Raw genomic sequence first — 24,702 nt, forward strand, 5'->3', positions numbered from 1 at the left:
CCCTTTGTGAAAAATACTGGATTTCTTCACAGCATAACCTGCGGATTCTCCCCTTCACCCTCAGCTGTTGTGTCCCTATCTCCCATTTGTGCAGGACTGATGGGTGACGTATACCACTAGGTGGTATTGGTGTACCATCATTAATCCTGTTTTTCCTTAGTGCGTTGTGTGAAAGCACAACCCCCTCAGTCAGGCATTTCAGAATTCTGACATAAAGTGTAAAAGTATAGTTACATTTTCTTGCCTGGAGATTGTGCCTTTTCCTGACCATTGTAGTTGCAGCCCAGTCTGGGACTACAGCCTCAGGCAGGAAAAAGGAAATCGTAGTGGCATGGATAAGAAAGAAAACTATGTAGTCATACCATTGTCTCCCCTCAATGGGAAGATGAAAGAGGCATGTCAGCTTCCCCTATCCCCTCACCCCCAGATTCACTCAAACATCAGAGGAGTCTATGTGAGCAGAGTGGGTACAACTTCATCACCTCTCATGGTGAGTGTGTGCAAACACTTACAAAGGCTTATAAGCAAGGCCATTCTGTCTATATCTCTTTCTGTTTGAAATAACCAATGCTTTAATGCTTGTTCCAGTTCTCAGAGAGACCGTTACTCTGAAGATGAGAGTGTATTCTTTGTTCTAAGAAAGTATAAGTCAGGGGTCTAAATTGGTTCAGGATCTTCTGTTGTGATTCTTTTGTTGTACCCTGAGAATTTGCATCTATCACTTGATAGTAGGTCCATAATAGGTGTCTATTCCTGTCAGGACACATGAGAAGCCCTCTGGAACACCAGTCTTGGTCCAGTGTCCTCTACCCACCATATTCCCCCTGCGGAATCTGCCTCAATCTGTGTGCATTCTCTTCTCAGTCTTTATTTTGATGAATCTCCTTGACTATTGTCCCATTAAATTCAGGTTGGTGTTCTATTGTAATCTTTATCTTCTGACTTTCAAAATTCTTCTAAACTGGGTTAAATAGAGTAGACAGACTTATTTGTGAACCTTTAATGTTTTCTGTGGATCTGTCCCCTGGGGATATGTCAGGTCACTTCTAAAGAACCTCCTTGGCACCCATCCCAGGAGCCCTCCTCTATCTGTCTCTGCCTCTCCAGGAATTCCAGCACCTGTTTGTGTTGCAGGTCCGGTTGACACCTGTGAAGGCCATGACCTGGAGGCCTCAGCCTAGGCCTCAGAAGGGATGGAGCTTCCACATTGTCAGGAAACTTTAGTCAGGACCAAACACAGGAGGGGCCTCACTGCTGCTGCTCTCCCGAGGCATCCTTATTTACCACAAGTTTAGTTTTTATTGTGTGGTTTTAGTGCTAGTTTTAGATACATGTTATATATTTAATATAGAAGGTTTTTATATTAAATAATATTTATATACTTCTAGTTGCTTTTAAAGTACTTTTTCATAAAAAAAAACAGATACAGAAAAGCACTCTTAACAAAGTAGCTGTCAATGAGTTATCATGAGCACTACATCTGTGTAGCAGTGTTTTTCACTCTGTGAAAGCTCGAATGCTTCTGAGAATTTTCTTTCTGCTTTCCTGCCCTGCCCTCGCCCTTTCATAGGGCCGTGTTAGTTTCCTCCAGCTCTCTGCCTAGATGTACTACATTTTGAGGGTGGTGCCAAACTAACATTGAGCTAATTAGGTGCAATCGTTGTAATCATTGTGCACCTAATATGTGGAGTAACTGATTTTATTCTTGTAACCTAATAAGTTAGATATTATTCTTATCTCCCTCTATAGGAGGCTGTAAGGGTGCTAGAGACATTTTATATGTTGAAGTGGGTGTTGGCGATAGATGTCTTTATAAGAAACCATAAGCTATACACTTAAGATTTGTAAAGTAAACACCAGTTAAAAACTAAAGAATGCAAAAAAATTTTTTCCAAAGTAATGTTTAGTACCAGGTGGCTTCCTCTGATTTCTACCTAATATTTCATAAATAATGCCAGTCTCCTACACAGTCTTCCAGAGAACACATACAGAGGGAACATATCCACACCGTTTTCACTGGATCAGAAAAATTCTTATACTACTGTACTACCACAGCAGTAGACATGAAAAAAAAAAAAGGAATTACAGGTCAACCTTTCTGGATGTAAAAGTCAAAATCTGAAACCAAACGATTACTATCTAAATCCAGAATTTCTTAGAAAGGAAAGATACAGAGATATCATGGCTGGATGTCCATGGGTTGATGCTATGTACAGCATTATTGACTTTGGGTACTGCCTGGGAGAGTGATAGGAAGAAACAATGCAATCGAGTAGGTGGAATGAGCATGTGGTGAGAGAGATTAGGAAGGTCTGGGTGATTCTAAAGGAGGGTCTTACGGTGGGGTTATAGGCTGTGGCTAAGGTGGGGTCCCCTTAAGACAATATGGGACTCTGTCCCCTGCAAGGTCTAGGGAGGAATGAGGATCTTTCTGAGGAAGGAATGAATGGGGAAGGTGCACACACAGAACCAGAGCGGCCAATGCTCACTCTCAAGCCAAAACTTAACCCAGGCTGCTCAGACTGTTGTTCACATCAATAGTCAGTAGTGCGACGTGCCAGCTCCATCCATTAACCCACAAAAGCACCAGCCCACAGTCCCCATGTATTGGCACTCACTGTTCAACAAGGTCAAGCTAACTTGTTAGCGCTGCCGTGTGGACAGTGGACTTGGCAAGGCCTGGTCTCTGAGCCACGTGGGAGCCACACAGACACTCCCTGTGCACTGATGTAGGGAGGACCAGGAAGTCCTTCAAAGGACTGCCTTTCAGGAAATTATCATAGCTTTTGGGTCAGGAATTGAAATGCATATGCCTTTCTCTTGGCTCAGACACTACTTATCTCCCTGGAGCAACTGTGGGGCAGAAGAATTTGAGGAGTAAAAGGAGGGTGGCCCTTGGTTCAAGTAGCCAGTTTTTGATTGAGAGGACATGGAAGACCAGAGTTCTCTGTCCAGGGAATTGACCAGATTTATGTTCCTGATTCACCTGTCAGAAGTATTGTGACTCTCACAAATCACTTAAAATCTCTAAATTTCAGTACTCTGAATCACAAACTATGCCTCACAGCCCCATCTCTTCCTACTATGCAGGGCTGATGGGGGATAACAGAAGATCATAACAGATACTCTCTATGAGCTTTAAAGCATTACCCTCTTGTAAAGAATGAAAAGTAACCTTCCACATTCACCTCCCTGTAGTCATCCAAGTATCCCCTCTGGAGGCAGCCACTACCACATTCTTGCTAATTCTCCCAGATATTTAGTAAATGCATCTTATAAGTGACACAGATTAGGTAAAGTGAAAATAATGCTCACAAAGTTAATTTGAGAATAATTCAGTGTCCCATATTTAAATGACTATTATAAAAATGCTAAGCCATGTTCTTTTATTTCATGGGTGCAAATTTCCACGTATTCCGTCTCTCACTGGTTCTGTCAATATAGAAGTCAACCCACACCAACAACTGACAATCTGGTTCACATGAATAAACTCTTCCTAACTTCTTTGTAGTCTTCTCCCCCTAACTGGTCATGGGTCTCACCATCATCACACCTTTTCCAGGCCTTTGTGAAGTGGAGATTAGTCGAAGAGAACAGCATCATCAGCAGCATCTGAGCAAAAGTGAGAAGTAGATCAAGAGTCTGCTTCTGGCCACCTGACAGGGTGCATCTTACAAGCAACACAGATGAAGTTACCATGAATATTATGCTCACGAAGTTAATGCGAGAATAATTTGTTGGTGTCTCATATTAAGTGACTATCATAAAAACATAAGCCATTTTATTTTCTGGTTGCAAAGTATTATGTACGTTTTCAACCATTATTTCCCTCACTATAAAATTCACTCAGTACTGACCACTTACCATCTGGTTAACAGTGAATAAACTCTTCCTGACTTCCCTGTGCTCTCTGGCCATCAGAAATCAATGGTTCTCACTGTTGTCATGCATTTCCCAGGATTTTGTCTCAAAGATATAAGGAGAGGAGTTTAGCGAAGGACAACACTCTCAACAAGTATCACAAAGAAGTGTGCCAGAAGAATCTGCATCCAGCCACATGAGAGTGCATGTCAGAAATGGCCCAGTTGAAGGTACAGTGGATATGTTCTCATGAACCTGAAAGAACATTGTCAAGAGACATATTGAGCAGACATCTGCAGACCATGCGGTGGAGACATTGTTTGCCTACCACATCAGTAAGGATCTTGGGTCTGTCCACCACCTTGTCATCCCTAGCCCCCTCTTCCTCACTTAAAAGCATTCAAAAGCCCCTCACACAGTCCTGCAAATGTAGGAAGGAGGCAAGCTACATTCAGAGATTGCAATATCCTAATAAGCCCTGAAGCCAGGCCAGGAGGACACCTGCAGAACAAAGGAAGATTTCTGCTGGGATTGCCAACGACCCATTTCCCACACATATGAAAGGGAAACAGGAACAACAGGAGTCTTTAAGTGGCTTCCCTACACAAAATAAAATTGTTTATTCCCTATGTCTAAAACCATGGAGAATCTATGGTTTTTCTAAAGACTGGGAACTGCCAGTCAGCAGGACTTTCACTCTACATTTTCTTACTTTTTCACACTACATACTCCTCCCCTTCCTCACTATATGACCATGTCAAAGGAAATGGGAACTAATGGATGACGTATAAACTGAATTTCCCAAACACTCAGCTCCCACTCCTTACCTTTCCACTTCTCTCTTGGTCCCTCTCACTCTCTGCCTCTGCGAGGAGACCACAGTTTGTCTGTGAAGTGTTACTCCTTTCCTAATGAACTTTTATTTTGGCTCTTTTGGCATGTGTGTTGAATTCTTTTGGCACTCTTCATCAAAAGACCCTCTTATCTCAGTGGTCTCCCCCAACCAACTCGGGGAAATTTACTCTGTCCTGCATCGTCTTTTCTGGCTGACCACGAAAGGACCAAAGGACAAACTCGTCTCTCACCCAAGTTTGTCATGGCTCTTCTCATCTGAGAGTGGCTAGGATTCATTTCCCTATGCAGTGCAGATCAATTTGCCTTGGGCAAAAAGTTGACTCTGTTTCTAGGGAGCTGGTGAGAGACTTGTCCTCTAACCCAGAAGAGTCCACCTGTTCTGTCTACTTTTCCTACTTTTCTTCCTCTAACTTTCCTGACTTGGAGTCACCTTTGGAATTACAGAGAAGACCTGCTGAGAGACCCTGCCCAACTCCAAATTAAAAGACTGCCAGCACCTTTCAGCCACAATAAGACAGGTAAGCCCCCATGAGAATCTTCTGTTCCTTCTTCTTGGCCCCTTGCTTTTATTTCACTGGGTACTCACAACCAGGGAAGCTTGTCCAGGCTTACTCTCCAACCTTGTCCCTGAGCCTTTCCCTTCTTCCCTCCCCTCTCCAGCAGGAACTCTAGTAGGGAGGAGGCAGAGTCACAGTAGCAGCTCCACTGAACTCTCTTAACTTGTCCCCTATCTGTTCTGTCCTCATTTCTCATTTGGCTCTGGGACATGGGAGTAATCTCAAGAGATGGCCCAAATAGCTCAGAACTGTGCACTGAGCCAGCCAGTCCCTATTGCATTGGGTTTCCTGGCCTGCATCCCCTACAGTGCGGGACTTGAAGGTAGTTTTTTCCCTCTGAAAAGGTGGCTTTCTTTTGCTATTCCTGAATCTGTGTCTCTCTGTATCTCTCCCTTGGAGCCACAGGTAAATCCATGTACACACTTGGAGCAACTACGGGCCTAGACCTGTGCTACCATTCCCCCTCTGGCAGTGGGGACCCAGGATCCCCACCTGCTTCCCCCTTGTTGGAGCTGCAGGTAAACCCCTGTGCATACTGATAGCAGTAGTGGGCCCAGACCCCTACTGCACTTGTCCCTTCTAGCACTGGAGGGCCCTGGCCTGTGCTTATGTCCCCTCCCCTTCTGCCTTCCAAGTCAGCACTGCACCACAAGGCGCATGTGTACTCCTCTCTGGGTGGACTAATGTGCTTTCAGATTCAGGCACAGCTAGGGTTGTGTTCCCTAGTATCTTAGGGGTAAAGGTTCAGTACTTTTACCCAAGGTGCCAGGTTCAGTTCCCTGTAAGGAAAGATTCTTGTTCCTCCTTCCTCCCAAGCAGAACAAGCAGTTCCCAATTGTGTCCCATGGGGAAGGCAGGAACTGCAGCCCCATGGCCCAGCTGTCAGTGAAATGTCAGACAGCAATTCCTTGCAGCAAGAACCAGTAGGAGTCACTCTTCCTTCCAAACTAATGAAGGGAGGGGGGCCTAGAAGTTTGACCTGTAAACTGTTCGCTAAACTACAATACTACCTTACAATTAAAAAAGTGGGAAGCAGTCCCCTATGTATAAGCTTCTATACTCCTTTACCTTACCAAAACCCAGACTTATGAGATGGCCCAATGATAAGATCACCTTCCAAAAGATCTCAAAATAATCAGGAATTTTCTCCTCTCCCTTCACCCTCAGACTTTGAGGTGGGGCCAGGTTCTCTGAGGACCCCATCTATTTCATCACTCCCTGAGGAAACTAGATATGTACCCTCAGGGAAATTACAAATACTGATGATGGGGAAATAATAAGAGTATGTGTGTGATCTATATTTGTTGGTGTTACACATATATATATAATATGGTGGTTGAGTTAAGAAAATTTTAATGATGATGGAAAGGAAAATGTATGTTTTGGGTAACAAGGTATAAAGCATGGAGATATATTTTGAAGGAAATTGAAGGAAAGGTGTTTGTCTTAAAGTTGGTTATTTCTGAATGAGTGAGAAGAGGCAAACTGAAGGAATGAGGAAAGTTGTAGAAGGCTTGCGAAGAGAAATTTCGAGAGGAAATTTTATATGTGTTCAAGCTAAACAAGATTAGAAATTTAAATGTCTAAAGTAAGCTAATGCAAAATTAGAGTTGTGTTTTAAGTTTCTTAGACTACATTGCTACTAATATTATAGAAATGTTTTCTGAGTAGAAAACAAGGATTCTGTGCTCTGTTTTATGTTGACTTAACCAGTTTTCTAACATTGGCTCAAAGTCTGAGGGCCAGACACTCCTGGCTATACATTTCATAACTCGGTTTGTGCCCAGTATTCAACAAGAAACTTCAAAAGTTGGGGCCTAGACCCCAGCCCTACAGGCTGCCTAGTGCCAGAGGTCTTTAAGGTGTCTAATAACCGGAACCGGGCAGAGAAGGAAGCACAATATAAAAAGGCACAAATTTTAGCTGCCATAATACAGAGACCACCTCGAGGTGACTCTAGGCAAAAACAAAACAAAACAAAACAAAACAACAACAACAAAAATCCAACAAAACCTTTCATGCCTGGAGGGCCTCAATCTTGGTTGGTTATGATTGGCATCATTGGGACTGGGGGCATAATCAATGTGCAAACTGCCAGAAGGAAGGGCACTGGAAGGGCAAGTGTCCATCCAGTCCTGGGAAGCCGGGGAGGGGTGGACCTCATAAGTCCTCGCCCCTCATAGCAAGCCTCTCATGAGGGAGTTGCTCTCTCCTCCAAAAACAGAGGCTCAAGGGCTTGCAGATCATGACAGTGGGAGCCTCAGGTCATCCTTGACATGGCAGGGAAAAAAACCCTGAATTTTTACTAATACTAGAGCTACCTACTCTGTCCTGATGCATCCTATGGGCCTCTCTCCCATGCTAAGTGCACAGTGACAGGAATAAATAGCCAGCCTAACATAAGGTAATTTACTTTTCCCATTGTGAGTTTGGGCCTAGCAATGACATTCTCCACCACACATCAGTACCAGGGTCCGGTGCAGAGAGCACCTCGTCCTGGGAAACTGAGACACAGCCAAAAAGGGGGTAACCCCCTTGCCCATCACACTGCATGTTTGTGGGGAATCTAAGGGTTAACCATTCACAGACATTAGTATCTCAAGGTTTCCTATGGAGCAGAGCAGATCCCTCCTTGTGATCTAATGAGAGTTAGCCCCTCAAGGCAAAAAGAAAGTGCCCTACCAAATTTTGTTAAGTTCCCAACTGCTGTCAAATTATAAGGAATCAACAGCTGGGTGTACTTGTCTTGAATTAAACCAGTTTCGTTTGAGTCCTCACAGGTCCCTCCAGAAAATAAAACGGAAAGTATGATCTATTCCTGTAAACCCATAGAAGACCTTAAGCTCTTGTTCTGGAAAATAGATAAATCATGGAACTTTTCTGAAAAATTTTTCTTTTAGCCTAGTGTCTGTGCGACTACTCTCTCTTCAAAATAATTCAATTTCCTTTCACTAGATATCTTTACTTTTTATTAATAAACTGCCATGAAAAAGTAACTTCATTGTCAATTACCTCTACTATTAATTTTTACTTTTGTTTTTTCAATCTTTTGCTAAATTTATATCTTCTAGGCTGCAAGGCTTCTGTGCACTGGAATAACTTATGCTCTTTGCTTCCAGGGCTCTTAGGATAGGCTTCCAGAGATTTTTATTCTCTGTAGGCAGGATCTACAGCCCTATCCCAGCTTTGAAGAAGTTATAGAAGACAGACCTTCTTCCCACAAAATTGGACACAGGCAGTTTGGTGTGTGTATAAAACACCCAATGGATAAATTTTTGTGGACAAAAACCTATATTATGCTGAGATGTTACAGACACGCTGTGAAATGTGGTCCAATTTTACTTCAGGAGGACTTCCAAAGAGTTGGTGAATAAAGGGGCCAATAGTTGGAACTGTGAATATACTATTTCTAAATTCCCTGTGGTCTTTTGCCACTGACGTGTCAACAGGTCTCTCTATTGTCATATGTTACTCTGGCTTTTGTGAGGAGGGTAGTGGAAGACAAAGCATCATCAGCCTCATCTAGGGAAAGCGAAATGTGGACCAAAAGTCTACTTCAGTCTACATGACAGGGCACATCTTATAAAGAACACAAATGAAGATACAGTGAAAATAATGCTCACAAAGTTAATTTGAGAATAATTATTCAGTGTCCCATATTAAAGTGACTTATAAAAATGCTAAGCCATGTTCTTTTATTTCGTGGGTGCAAATTTCCACGTATTCCATCTCTCACTGGTATTGTCAATATAGAAGTCAACCCACGCTGACAACTAACAATCTGGTTCACATGAGGAAACTCTTTTTTAACTTCTTTGTGGTCTTCTGTCACCATTGTCATGCCCTAATAGCACATCACTGAAAATAGAGGAGTTAAGTGACTTTTTCAGGTTCACGTGGCTCTCGGTGTGATACAAGTCATCAGACACCAGCTTCCAAGCTTAGGTACTGTGCTGTTTTGACTTTCTATATTGTCTCATTGAAATAAATTCATGTCCCCCCATGACCAGGTGCTATTTATCTAAGCACACCCTGCCACACCCGCTCTTCTAAGCACAATTTAGATTCAGTTGGCTCCCCTTGACAGCTGGTGAACAAGAATAGAAGTGTGACTTGGGAATGAATTCTTATTTCTCATAGTGTTCTGCAGCAATATTACCAACAATCCTCTCTATTTTTAGTGTATTTTCCAGGATTGGGTCTCAGGTACCAAAGAGAAAAGAGCATAAAGGATTTAAACACAGGAGTTCCACAAAACTCTTCTGCAGTCAAGAGACTCTCCTAGTTTTTCCAGCAGTGTTTCGGCAGCCTAAAAATGGGCACCAGGCCAATGAACAGGTAGAAAAAGCACAACTGCCTCCCCCACACACACTGCATTGAAGGTGCTGCCAAAATAACATCAGTTGGGAGAGTCTGGTCATTAAACTGTAGTTGTACAGCAGAGGCTGGGCTGTGGTGAGAAAGGACTTGGGCTGAGATAAGGATAGAGCGCAACTCAGAGCCAGTGCAGCCACTGCCTGCTCTCAGCCAGGCCTGTGTCCAGGCTGCTCAAGTCAATCAATAGTCAGACCCTGGAAACTGTAGACTTCAGTCAATAAGCCGTGAAAGCACCTGCCCAACAGATCCCTTTCTCAGGTAATTAATGTTAACTATTCATCCCAGTTTGGTCAGTGGAAGATGAAGCTAATTCGTTGAGCAACTGTTATGTGGGCAGTTAGTTTAAATGTCCTGGATTCTAGGTGGTTGGCAGTCAAGCAATCTATTGGTCATTCAGGATGGTCACCTGACCACCAGAAAGTCTCACTTCAAGGCAGCTGGTAGAATCACGTGCTGGCAGGCAAGTGAGGGGGAGGTGGACACATGTTTGGATTTCCCAGTCCATCAGGGTGTCTTCATTTGGTTAAGTTTTGAAACTTGAAGCAAGGAACTAATATCACCTGTGTACTCATTAAATTTGAAATGGTCATTTAAAAAAAGAAAGAAAGAAAATACATAGAGTTAGAAGTTGGGTTAGGATTTGGGCTATTCTTTTGGGCCAGGCACCTCCTCAGGGCACCAGCTGTGTCCCTGTAGCAACCTTGGGACAGAAGGATGTAGGAAAGGGAATGAGAAGCACACTTGGTTTGGGTGTCCAGTACGTTATCTCATGTCCAATGTTCAGGGATCTCTGTCCCAGGAAACCATTTATATGCCCTGCCTCAGATCCATCATTCATCAGGGTTGCGACTGACACTGAGGAAGGGCTTGGTGCCTGACAAAAATAGAAGCCAATATTATAGAACCAGGTTCTGAGAAAAGTAAAGGCTTTTATTGCTAAATTGACCCACAAGAAGACAGGAGGCAAGGCTTAATCTATCTCCTGCACAGAGGGTTTTTGGGGTACATTTAAAGGATAAAGCCTGGGAAGTTGGGCGTCTTCTATAGAATAACATAGTTTCAATGTAATGAGAGCATAGTGCACAGGCGCTTGAGAATCACAACTTCTTATGCTTCATGTGTTTGAATTGGGGGCAGGGGAATTAGTGTGTAGTCTGAGGTGGATTTTGACCTGATGATGTTGAAAGGTTATTCTAGGGTGAATTCCTTCTCCAGTGTGCATGCTTGACTGTCTGAGCGTATGCTTTGAGGGCGTGTTCTGCTGTCTCAGAAAAACAATATCTCATTAGAAATAGAACAAGGCCTATTAAGATTGGTTCTAGGGTTAACACTCTGGACAAGTCGCTTAATCTAAGTTTGAGTTTCCTGAACCACAAAATATGAGTCGCAACCCCCACTCTGCCCGCCTACAGGGCTGACGTAAACATCACAAAAAATAACATTCTTTCCACTATTGAAAGTTGAGTAATGAAGCCTCCGACTATTATTGCTGAGGGATCTGTTTCTCTTTTCAGTTCTGTCAGTTTGCTGTGTATATTTTGGGGTCTCTTGTCAATTAGAAAATGTTTATAATTATCTCTTTAAAGAGTGGACCCTTTTTCACACTATAAAATGTCTGTAAATGTCTCTATAAAAATCTTTTCATAAAGTTTGTCTTATGTTAATAATGCCGGTCTAGTTCTCTTATGGTTAATATTTGCTTGGCATACATCTTCCCGTTCTTTTCCTTTCGACTGCTTCATGTCTAAAATTTAAAGTGTAACTCTTGTGAATAACATATAAATCATAGTTTTTATCCATTCTGCCAATATCTGTCTCTTAATTGGTGTGTATAATCCATGTATATTGAGATCGTAATCAAGTAGCATTGAAATCTGTCATCTTGTCATTTGTTTTCTATACGAGTTTTACCTTTTTATTTTACTATTTCTCAATTACTGTTTTTTATTAGTTATTTTCTAGTGTACCAACTTAATTCCCATGTTATTTCTTTTATTATGTATTCTGCGGTATGTTCTTACTAGTTTCCTTGAAAATTACAATTAACATTCTAATTTGAATTAATACCAGGTTAACTTAAATAGGATACAGAAACTTTACTTTTATGTAGATCTGTTCCATGTTCCCTACTTTTTGCTGTTGTCATACAGATTATGTCTTCATACATTGTGTGCTCATATTTACTTCATGTAGTATTCTTTTAAATTAGATAGAAATAGTATATTGTTTATACATCTATATACATTTTATGTGCTTATTTATATTTATACTTATCTATGTAACTTTATTTCTTCATAATAGATTCAAGTTACTCCTCTATTTTCTCATTTCAGCCTGAAGGACTCCGCTCAGTATTTCTTCTCAGGCCGATGGTAGCAATGGATTCTTCCAGATTTTGTTTATCCGTGAATGACTTAATGTCACCTTCATTACTGAAGGACATTTTTGCTAAATCGAATACGTTTAGTTAGCAGTTTTCAACTTTCTGCACCTTTAATGTGTCACCCCACTGCCTTCTGGCCTCCATGGTTTCTGATGAAAATCAGCCATTAACTTCACTAAGGAGACTTTGTACTTGATTAGTCACTTCCCTCTTTTTGCTTTCATGATTCTCTTTGTCTGTGGCCTTGAACCATTTTATTATGGTGGAGTTTATCTTACTTGGTGTTCATTGACCTTCTTGAATATTCTGATTAAGGTTTTTTTAAAATCAAATTTGGTGAGATTTTGGCTATTGTTGCTTCATATATTTTCATTATCCTTTGCCTTCTCTTATGTTTTTCTGGGGCTCTCTTTATGCATATGTTGGTAGGCTTGACAGTATTACTCGGGTCTCCGAGGGTCTATTTTTCTCTCCCACCTTTATATTTTTTAACTTACTTTTCATTGGACTGCATCTCAGTTGACCTTTAAAATTTTCTAATTCTGTGTTCTTCCTGCTCAAATCTGCTGTTCAGCCCTGTTGTGGGTTTGTTTTCTCCAAAATGCACATTAAAGCTCTAACTCCTATTGCCTGTGAAAGTGTCCTTATTTGGAAATATAATCTTTACAGATATAATCAAGTTAAGATAAGGTCATATTGGATTAGTATAGGCCCTACTCCAATAACTTAATATCCTTATAAGAATGGGAAGTATGGACACAGAGAGAAGCCATATGATGATGGAGGGAGGCATGGATTGAACTGATAGCAGCTATAAACCAAGGAATACCAAGGATTTTCAGAAGATACCAAAAGCTAGAAAGAAGAAAGGAAGTCTAATGTTCTAGATCTTTCAAAGGGAGCATAGCCCAGCCTACAGCTTGACTTTAGACTTCCAGCCTCTAGAAGTGTGAAACAATAAATTTCTGTTTTTTAAAGCCCTATAGTTTATAGTATTTTGTTACAGCAGCCATGGGAAACTAATTAAAGCTCTTCTGTTGAAATTTTCAGTTAACTATATTTTTCAACTTCAGAAATTCTATTTGGTTACATCTATAAGTTAAAGCTTTTTACTGTTATTCTCTACTTGGACAGACATAATTCTCATATTATCATTAAGTTCTTTAAACATGATTGTCTTTAATTCTTTGAACATATTTTAAATAGACAAACTCTGTTTAGTAAGTCTAATGTCCGGACATTTCTCAGGGACAGTGTCTATTTTTTTTTCTCATGTACCAGCCTGTGTTGAGGGAATGGCTAGAGCCCACTTTCCTATCCCCAAGGTCTGTGATTCTCTAAGAGGACTCAATGAATTCAGTATACAGTCACACTGAATGCTATGATATTACAGTGAAAGCACACTGAACAAAATAAGCAAAGAGAAAATGTGCATGAAAGGAGGTCCAGAGAAAATGAGGTGCACAAGATTTTAGAAATTCTGTTCCAACAGAGTCACACATGTACACTTACCTCCTCCAGCAATAACTTGTGACAGAAGTTCATTAGAGACTGTGCTGAGCAGAGATTTTTATTGGTGACTGGTCATTTAGGTACCCTCTGCTTAGCATATTCCTAAATTGAAGAATTCCAGAAGGAAAGAGTGATTCAGCAGAAACACAGTGTTTGCAAAAACAGTTTATGCAAAGCGAGCCACTCTTATTGGAGTAGGGACTCTCCTTATTCCTAGATTTCAGACATCAGCCAAGGGCCAATATAGGAAGGCTTTTCCAAAGAAAGCTGTCTCAGCCCTGCTATGTCATCTTTTACTTCTAATATTTCATCCAGGTTTCTGAGCTCTATTCAGTGGGAGCTTTGAAACATATTTGATATATATTATTTATTCATGAAAAATCAGATAATTCATTTCTCTTAGATTATATATTAAATCCCTACTTAGGCCAAATCCATTTCTGGAAGACCTTTAATTAATCCTCCCCACACCTACTCAGTAATGTGAAACTTAGATGCTATGATACATTATAGAAATTTGTCTATGTGCCTTTGGGCAGTAAAACTTTCTCCTAGAAATATAAATACCCAGCTTTTGCCACCTAGTTTAAAAAGAGCCAGTAGGCTGATAAAATTAGATAATGCCCTAGTCACAACACTATTTCCAGATGTGACCTAGCATTCTCTTTTAATTTGATGGCAGATATTCCAGGTAACAATACCCAAGGGACTGCATACCTCACTCTTTTCTTGTTATTTCACTCTCCTTCACTATGCATTAGTCCGTGAGTTGGATCTATCATCTCTGAATTTTCTTGGTTACTTTAACTTAAATGATTGTGATAGAACTGATGTTTCTTATCATGAGTGACCCTGTGGCCACCTAGGAATTAAAAAATTCTCATTCCCTACTTTTCATCCTTTCTTTTCCCAAAGAAGATGTCTCAGTGAGTCGGGGTCCTTCTAATGAATCCACATTTCTGACACCAATTGTGCCATTTCTGCCAAACTGCAGTATGATTCTGATGCTAACTAACCAGTGTTAGCATCAGATGTCACAAATTTAGGGCAAAGTCCCACAAGACAGTCCTGACTTCTGCCCACACTGCTGACATCTGTGCTGTATATTCAGGGGGTACCATGATTTCTCAGGCTGAATGATTTAATGGACACAACTCATAGAACTCAGGAGAGCAATTTGCTTTTGATTCCAGTTTATTATAAAGGTGGACCATAGGCGAGGCCCGAGAGGGTTCTGAATGCAAAGGTTCCATGTCCTGTCCTGTGGACCCTGGCTCATCACCCTTCCCGTATGTCCATGTGTTTCTCAGCCTAGAAAGTTCACTATTCACTGTTGTCCAGAGTTTTCATTGGGGGTTATTATGTAGGCATAATCATTTAAATCACTGGCCGTGTGACTGAAGGCAATGCCTAGACTCCTCCCATGCTTGGAGGTCAGATAGGCTCAAAATTTACCAACATCTGATCCTATAGTTGGTCTTTGGCTCCTGTCTTATAACCACCTAGGTTCCCACCATGAGCGACCTCTTGAAATAACAAAGTCAATCTCATCACTCAGAAAGCTCCAGTTTCAAAGCCCTGTGCCAGGAACATGGGCTCCAGGGCAAAGCCAACTCAGAACTGACATGAGTATAATCTTTATTATACTGCTTGTTGCGCATTTTTCAGAATTTATCGAACTGTAAGTTTTAAAAATGTGCAGTATACCAGATACCAAGTACACCTCAATAAACCAGAGGAAAAATGCCACAACCTTTCAGGAAAATGTTCACAGTGTTTTAAATGAACAAAACTGTATTTCATAATCCCTATTATAGGGTTAATAACCACTTTATTTAGTAATAGATCTGAACTCTGAAAAAGCCTTTTTATTCCCCTCATAGCATTTTGATTGGTCACACACAGGTATAGGATCTGTAACTGTATTTTTTTGAGTTCTGAAAAAAGGGAGGTTTGTGAATGTGGATGAATTATGCAGAGTTGCCCAGCCAGTGACTGGGGGACCACGTCCTATAGAATAACCTTCTCATCCTAAACCCCATGCCTTGGAGGCACTCTAGTCTTTTAATGTGTTTTGGCATCAATTATGATTTCATCCTTTTTCCTGATGCTCTTTGTATGGGATACCTGTTGGGTCTGAGAAGGCAGTGACCCAGTACTGCTACCTCAGACATATTAGTACTAGGGGGATGTTTTCATGAATGGTACTTCACCCTGGATCCTTCCCTCATTCCCAAACCCTTGGGATTATAGAGGGCCTCACGTCTTAGCTCTTCCCCCGTCACAGCTGAATTCTGGGCAGGGCTCCATCCTTTGCGGGAGGTACCTGGGGTAGTTACATGCCATACCCAGTTCTTTAGGAATCTAAGAAAAGGAGGTCTCCAGGTAGAGTTTGGGGGCATTCAGTCCAACTTTCATCAACTAAAGCCAACTATTTTGCTTCAGAAAATGTTGAACAAAATAGGAAACACCATTGCCAGGTGGAAACCTGACACACTTATACAGCCATGGTTTCCTGTGCTGGGAAAGATGCGCTGTACACAATGAGGAGAGAACCAAGAGGTCTTTTTCAGAACTGCACTTCAGGGGTCACCTGGATGCCCTTCTTAGGAGGACAAAGGGGACATTGTATGTACCAAGGTGAGGAAGAGAGGCTCAGCAGTGTGTCAGGGGCATCACTGCTCATCCCCCTGGGGAATCTACCAAATAAAATTGTGTCTTGGTTTCTTCTGAAGGCCTTTGCAGGGAATCAAGTCAAACAAGTTGTTTTAAGCCATTATAAATATGAAACAAGACAAACTATGGTTTGAGTTTTCTTTTGGATCATGAATCTTATGTGTAATAGATTGTGTTTTGATAGATTTTGATTGTCCTGTAGGAGTCACTATTTTTTCCATACAAAACAAAAGATGAGACTGCTGCATTGAAGATTGTCACTTGTTTACCCCTAAAACTCTCTACTCATGATAATATTGTGCTAGAAATTATTAATCTCTAGATCGGTTTCTCAGTGGTGCTTGAAGGGCCCCTGACCGATTGTGATTAAATGTTAAACAAGTGGTCCTGAAAACAAAAGCTCTAGGAACTCTGAGACAGCCACCCAGTGGGTTCCATTGGAGCAAGTGACATCCAGAACCTTGAGCTGGACCTTAAGAGGGAAAAGATAGAGAGGGGCAGTGGATGACACACAGAGCACATAGACCACTTGTGGGTAGAGGGGTGATGGCTTCCAAGGAGCTAAGATCAGAAGAACCAGTAGAACATCATGCTGAGAGCCCAGCCACAGCCATCTGTATGATATCTGTGCTCCTTCTTATTGGGAATGAGGCGGGATGCAGGCACAATGGCTGGAGTGAGAAATGCATGGTCATCTTCCTAAATGTCTGCAGAGAGGCGCTTCCTTTGTGGTCTTTTGTCTTGTCCATCTACTATGACATACCAGGCACTACCCTTCATGGAACTGGGTGAGAAGCAGAGCTAGGAGTCAGGTGTGACGTGGTCAGCAGGAGTGAACTGAAGGATCTGGCTGCAGTTCTGTTTCCTTCCAGGACAGGAACATGTTTATACTTTTCATCTGCTGCTAGAAGTTGCCTGTCAGCCACTTCTTTTGTAGACAATATTAACCAAGGGTTGTTTGGCTAAGAAATATGATATACTGAAGGGAGGTTGACACCATGTGGCCAGTGAGGGCTGTAGAACATTCTAACTGCAGGGGAAGTGAGAGGGACATGGGCTCCAGTGCAAAGCCAACTCAGAACTGACATGAGACTGATCCCAGAGTTGAGGTAGCCTGCTGCTCTCTTGTAGGACCGAAAGAAATTTCATTTGAGAGTTTCTGTGAAATGGTCTTAGAATTCTCAGCCTCAAACTCTATCTGTGTGCTCCTACTTGTGGGGACAGGAATGTTGACCATGGGTAATCCCAGAAAAGGCACCACCTACCCCTGGCTTTCTACCCCTTCTCACACAGACCTCATCTCTGGGCAGCCCCTCTGAGGCCTCATAAATACCTGATATACACACCCCTGGAAGGTATATAGTTCAAGGTTGGAAAAGTTACCCCTTTGTCTTGTCCTTCGGTATCCACACTAAGCTGGCCACCCACCCAGGCTCCAGTCCACATCAGTAACAACATTCCTGGTCAGATCCAATGGGAGAGGGTTACTGAGGACAGTCAGCTTACACCTGCTGCTTTGCAGTCTGAGGAAGTGGGAAATGAAATTGAAAAAAAAGAAAGAAATATTGAGGTTTGTTTTGTTTTGTTTTTCTTTCCATATTTTAATGACACAGTAAGAAGAGGTATTCTGTCTTTAGGCTTTAGGTGTGCCATGTTTATACTGATCTTTTCTTGCCTTGTTATTTATGATAATCATTTTCAGAAGTCCAGTTGACAGCCTTTGGTTATGTTTGATTTGCCTGACATTTAGGAAGATGGCCATGCACTTCTCACGCCAAATCCTAACCCCATAAAAGTTATGGGGTTGAGATTTGGCATTTAGCTGAAGGAGGGAATATGGTGGGTCTTAACTCTCTGATGGGTATGTGATCCCAGAGACAACATTCTCTAGAGTGTGAGCCAGGTGGTGGATGGGAATTAGTGCCCCCTGCACTTTCAGGTCTGGTGGCAGCACTTTCCAGTTCTGTCCTCATGTTTACTCCTGGTGTAAAGGGCACTCCAGGATGGCAGCATAAAAATTTCATCTGTTTCGTGCACATGCTCCCTGCTCTACCTGGAGAGACGATTTGGGAAGCGCATCCTGGAGCACATTTCTCACCTTCACTCCTCTCCAAATCTCAAATCCTGGGACTAAAAATAAAACCTGCACTTGCCTCCATCTGAGAGAGGCCTTTGTCTGGCTGCCCCTCCCCACCCTCCATGGCTGGAAGGAGTTCACAAAGAGTAAACACTAAAATGCATGTTCTGTGTTTTTACCACAAAGGTTAAAAATCCCATATTATAGATGAAGACAGTAGCAGTATAGGCATGCCTATGCCAAAATGGTCTTTTAACATTTCAAAAATAAGTGAGAATTTGGCCACTTTTAAAATGGGCTACAAGAGCCATGAAACTATCGGCATGCATTTTACTGTTGCACCTTTTTTAGGTTACTTTAAATACACTATATTCTCATTTTAGAATGGCAAAGACTCTATTTTTCTTTCTTTCCTGCCCTGTTTCTTTGTGCTCCTTCATCCTCCCAGGAATATAACTTGGCAGCAGCTCAGTTCATACTTATTAAAAGCCCACAGCCATTCTTCCCTCACCCTGGTGGTATCTGGAGGTTTGTTTAATATTCCTTCTCCTCAGATAAAGGCAATACAGAGATTAATGGCTCAAGCTTTTGACTTCCTATGAAAAGGAGCCAAAATGTGAACCCAGGAATATGCCCCTATGGTGATGCTCTAGACCACTGACCGGCCCTTACATTCGATCATAAATAAGATCATTAGTCACTAAGCGACTTCCAGCAGCCATGGACATGCCTGAATGTTCTAGTGTCTACACAGTTCCCAAAGACAGACCTTTCTTAGAAAATGGGCTCAGTTTCACATAATCAAGGGCAGATACATTTAACAGCCAACTTTAGCATGGTAATTGGTGTAAAAGACATATGGAGGATCCACATGCTCCTGGTCTGCTGAAAGATTCCTAAGAGACCCACATAGCACAGTTTAGGTCAACATCTGTCAGTCCTGGGGTCACTCCTCAGCCTCTGTCTCACGGCAGTTATGAATCAGGGAGGTAAGATCACAATAATCTTTAGAAATGCTCAAACCCTATAAGCCCATACCCAAAGACAGTGGCAAGTAATAATGCAAAGTCAAACTGGAGGATTCCTGGCGGCCCTCATCCTTGTTGCAAATCTCCTGTGCAGCTAGGTTAGAGAGTGTCAGCACTACCCTCATGTCTCCCCCACGTGGGGAACTGTCTCAGTCTCCATAGCCAGTGTGAGTGGATAGACAATGACTCAATGGACACACGCACACCAAGAAAGACTCAGAGGAAAGTGTCACGTGATGACTGCATAAATTTTACATAATATAACTTTGGTGTTTTCAAATATTCTGTATTTAATCTATGAGAAAGGATTAGTGAATAAATATAATGAGATAGTTTGACTAGAATTGAGTTATGTGCCACATAAATTTGCTTTCATCCAGTAAAAAACTTAAAGAAGAGATTGGACATATAATGTAATAATATATAGATTTTGCTGGGAGAAATGATCTTGAAGAAAATCAAGAAGTCAGTAGCAATTTAGCTGAATTTCAAAACAAGCAGGAGTCACAGGACTCTGGGAACATAATATGCATTTTAGTGTTTACTCCTTGTTAGACTATTTCACATTGACTAGGTTCCCCTGAGCTATATTGCCAAAGCTCTGTCACTCTTTCCTTCCTGCTGCTCTCCTTGGCCTTCCTTCATCCACCAAATAGGAAAGCACAGCAGCAGCTCAGTTCCATCCTTATCAACCACCCACACGTACATGCTCTTGCCCCAAGGCCCCATCATGCCAAGCTCCCTGACTAAGTGCTGAGCAGCATCACCAATGACTGACACTTCCTCTGTGTTCCGCTAGCTCCCTCTGAAGTAGTGGTGTAGGAAATTACCAGGGAGAGGGCAGAAAAGAGCTTCATTCTATCCCCATTAAGCTCACCTTCCTTCCTCTGAGATAGACATGCTGATTGATGTTTACAAGAAAATGCAGACATGAAAATGTGAGCAAGCACATTTCATACAATATAGACAATATATTAGGTGGGGAGAATGTCAAGTGAGAGTCTGTTAACACTTGCTACCCAATTCGAGAGGACGCTCAAAAATGATAGCAGCAGTTCTAAACTATGGTAGCAAGCACTTTGGTTCCAGAACATTTTTCTCTTTGAAAGGAAATTTATAATTGCCAATCCAAAGGACCTTTAGAGAGCTTCCATTATGAGCTTCACCCTTTCCCATAGGTGTCCTTTATGCTTTCTCTGGGGGTCATTGACTCAACCACTTTTTCCCATCTGGTGTCCTAAAGTCATCAAGGGAGTTGAAAGCCTGTGCAGCGTCCAGGATGAAGTTATTCATCCTTTTCAGTCTTTTAAACTATACCTCATAGTAATTAAAGAATGATATATAAATTGAATTCCTTGAACTCTCACTGTTCTCTCACTCTCTGCCTCTGTGAAGGGACCACAGCCTGTCTGTGGAGTTTTACATCTTTTTAAATAAACTTTCCTTTTGACTCTTTTGGTGTGTGTGGTGAATCTTTCTACACTCTCCTCCAAAGGACGCTCTTCTTCTCCTGGTGCAGGGGTAGGTCCTCCAACCCCGCTCTGTCACTTAGGGAAATTTTCCCTGTCCTTCATCACTAGGGGCTCATGTGAGTGCTTCATTAGTGCTCCCATGTGACCTTTACTGGCAATCGTAGGTAGGGAGAGTGGCCCCATTGCCGCTGGGTGGCGGCAAAAGTCTGCCCTGTGGGGAGAGAGTGGACCTCCTCTTTACTCTGATTGGGGCTTTCTCTAGCACCACCTCAAGCTGTCTCGCTTCCCAATGAGAATGTATTTGGGGGGCCTTGTCACAGCCTGGAGAGAGTGGAAGTAGAAACTCTAAACTTGGTCTTTGCTGGTGTGTGTGGGTGATATGTATAAACAAAGTATCTCTGGTTTGTACTTTGTGCCTGACAGCCTAACTGGATACAGATTAGAAGTACAACAGTCACCTGGTCTTTTCAAAAAGAGGACAGTCTTCTTGTCTGAGAACAATGAGAAGGGCCAGAAGGGAGAAACAGAACTTGCAACATGAAGTAAATATTCCATTAGTCCCTATTAATGATAGAATTCAATAACACCTGCTGGCAAGCCAGCAGAGGACGGCCACTGTAAACATGAGCTTCAGAATCAGACAGTACTGGGGTGGACATTCTAGTTCTATACTAATAGGCTGTGTGACCCCAGAGAAGTTATTTTACCTCCCTGAACCTCAAGTATAAAGATGAGAACAGTTATTAAACATGTTTTGATTCTCTACTATGTGCAAATAATTGTCTGCTGTTATTTTTATTACTTTAGAATGTATTTAGTCACTTCTCATTTGCTCTTCTTAATAACCCTGTGGAGGATTGCAAAAATGGCCACAAATTGTTCTCCTCCAACAAGCCAAGCCCTGTAGTGTTGCACTGACTCAACCTTGATCATATGACTTGCACTGGCCACTGGGACATTAGTAAACATGATGCATATAGAAAAGTATGCTTGTGAGTGTGGAAAGTGCATAAAGCTTGCTCTCTCTTGCTGCCCTCAGGTTCCAGCTGCCATGTGAACAAGCACAGGATGGCCTACTAGATGAAGACAGTCCCATGGCTGAGTCATACCCATTACCACAGCCAGAAACTGCCTGCTCCTAGACCGTGAGAGAGTCATCCTAGGCCATGAGCCAACTTTCCAGCTGACCCCAAATAGAAAAGGAACCCCACAGCTGATCCCAGGGCCCAGTAGTGTTAACTAAATAAATATTGTTCTAAGCCACTCTCCTTTAGGAATGTTTGTTACAAGCAATAGAGAACTGGTACAGAGATCTTATCCTCCCATTTTACAGACAGGAGAGTGAGGCATGCTTGAGACCACAGAACAAACACTCGATCTCCCTCCACTACAGCCTCGTGAAGCTGGAATTACTGACATGAGGTGGACAGTGGAGTCCAAGTTCCGTTTCTGCAACTCTTGTGACCCTCACATATGATCCACTCATTTATGACACTCAATAAAATGGGGTGAAAACATCTACCCCAGATCACTACTGTGAGAGTTAGATATTGGAAGGTGGTAGCACACAGTAGGAGCTGTGTAAGTCCATTTCCTTGGCACTTGGAGAGATGTATGCACCAGGAACTGTAATTATAATCTAAAGGGTAAAGCCCTCCTCCCACAAAAAAGGAAGTCTTGTCTGTGAGTTGTAGGTGGCATATCAAAGCCTCCTCACAACAGGATAAAGAAAATGGAGGATCCCAGAGGGCAAGGAGTGCATCAAAAGTCAGGGACAAGTGGGCAGTAGAACTCAGACTGCAGATGCCCTGGAAAAAACTGTCCCCGCATCTATGGTTTCAATCTAGGGGTGCTTCTGGCTTCCTTCCTGTGGGACCTTGGCACTGGCCAGTACTCAAAAGGAGAGGCCGAGATATTCCTCTGTGTTATCTGAGGGGCAGGGCGCTCCAGAGAGCATGCACCTAGGAGCCATCAGGGCGCCAGGGCACACAGTACCCTGGTTGGAAAGAAAGGAGCAGGATGGATACTCCAAGAGGTGAGGGAAGTGGGAGGAGAGCACCACTCAAGGTGAACTGGACTGGCTGCCAAGGCTCCAAGTCCCTGGCTTGACATTTGGAGCAGGACTGGTATGTTCCACGGAAATAGGTGAGCCACTGTGCACAGCCTGGCTGCACAGAGCCGGTGCCCCAGGGCCAGAGCCCCAGGAAATGAGGCTGTACACGCCAACACGCCCTCTGAAAACCTAAATAGCACCCTCATGTTCATCTGCCGTTCCTGAGGGTGTGCAGGTTAGGCTTCTGCCAACCAGAGGTGGGGGTTGGGTTATGGGGTAAGATTAAGTTTGCCTCCTTAACCAGGACAGTTGCACAGCTAGTCCTAGTTCTTGGCTTGAATCCCACTCTTGGGGACCATAGGTACTGGGCTAACTTTGGAGGGATTTCCACTCCCAATCCTACCTCCTTTGCAGCCTTCATGGTAGGTGCTCCCTGCAAGGAGCAGCTGTCACCCCACCTCCACCAGGCTTAGCACAAAAAGGCAGTTGGCAGGGCTGTTGCTCTGTCTTCATGTAGCTGGAAAAGGAAAATAGAAAGTACATAACAGTGGGCCTGGGAGCCTGCCTGGCTTTCTGGGCCTGCAGCTTAATAGCCTCCCAAACGCGATCACTTTCTCTAGTAATCTAACCCCTACTGTACAGCTGGCACTAAGTGAGGCACCTAGGAGGCCTAGCAGAGGCTTTCCAAAGGGATTGAGCCGCACTGAAAGTTGATCCAGACGTCATTCTGTGCCCGACTCCCACTCACCAAGCCATAGCTCCCCAACCCTCAGGTGAGCGACTGAGGGAATGCCTTGTGCCCAGCCATGGCTACCAGCCCTGAGTGCAAGGGGGCACCAGGTGTGGGAGGGGGTGCTGGGCATAGGGATGGTGAGAGGGCAGCCCCAAACCTGGTTCAAGCCCTTGGGTGACCAGCAACCCTTCCGTATTGACCCACATAGGCAGAGAACTAGCAGAGGCTGCTACGCAAGGTCTAGAAGAAATTAGGGGACAGGGCAGGAAGGGTGCAGGGAACTTGACCCTTGGATGGAGCAAGGAAAAGCTACAGCCCCTTGGGGAAAGAGTCTTAAAGGAAGGGAGGTCACTGATGGCATGGTAACCATCACCTGGGTGTGAACTTACCTACCTCTGGAATGGAGGCAAGTGAGTTTGGGAGTGAGAGCCTCAGGTATGTGGGAATACTGCAGAATAATCAGACTGGTGAGAAGCCAAGCACCGCTTGAAGAGTTGGATAACTAATGTTTTTGACACTGGCGGTCCCAGAAGAGATAGCGCTCTGAAGATCTGGACCCTGAGCTCAGGGATAAACTTACTTTCACAGAGATTATCGGCACAGTTACAGTTTTACAGTTGGCATGGGCTAATTGGTTAATTTGTCCTCAGGTGGTTACAGACAACAGGAGTTGCTATGGGCTATAGCCATTTACAGGGCATGAGATTTCCAAACAGGTATTTAGGCAATACATGTGTTATCTAGACAGAGCAAGCAAAAGGGGAGGATGAGTCATTAGCTACTCTTGAGTCATCCTACCCTTCAGCCTATTTGGCTAGTATATCTAAAGAAGCAGAACAAAGAGCTGTTTATAAGTTAACCATTTGAGCGAAAAATTCCTCTTCGTTCCCCCCTTTTGATGTCCTTTAAATTCTTATAGGGCATCAACATCTTGATTTTCTTGACCTAGGGGTTGGTATAAGAGTGGTCCAGATGTCACAACCATTTATAACTTTGTAGATTCTAGGTATGAGGAAAAAACTTGATAAGACAGTTCCGGATACAGGGACCAAAGAAGAGCTGTGAAGAGCATGAGGAGAGGACCTGCAAGTGGGAGAAGCCAGGAACCCCAATTCCAT

The 24,702-nt window shown here is 42.8% G+C and overlaps 1 long non-coding RNA gene across 2 annotated transcripts; it reads right to left on the reverse strand.

Moving 5' to 3' along the window:
* Positions 1 to 3,392: 3,392 nt before the first annotated feature.
* On the reverse strand, positions 3,393 to 24,131 carry LOC107502254. 2 transcript variants are annotated; one of them, XR_001594947.2, is made up of 3 exons: positions 23,978 to 24,131; positions 23,255 to 23,368; positions 3,393 to 3,612 (listed from the first exon to the last, which is right to left on the reverse strand). It is a non-coding gene; the product is annotated as an uncharacterized LOC107502254 (long non-coding RNA). The 2 variants fall into 2 exon arrangements; XR_001594948.2 differs by having other exon boundaries at positions 23,974 to 24,131.
* Between the last annotated feature and the right edge of the window lie 571 nt (positions 24,132 to 24,702).

Source organism: Rousettus aegyptiacus, unplaced genomic scaffold (assembly GCF_014176215.1).
Source record: "Rousettus aegyptiacus isolate mRouAeg1 unplaced genomic scaffold, mRouAeg1.p scaffold_m13_p_5, whole genome shotgun sequence".
Classification (NCBI taxonomy): Eukaryota; Metazoa; Chordata; class Mammalia; order Chiroptera; family Pteropodidae; genus Rousettus; species Rousettus aegyptiacus.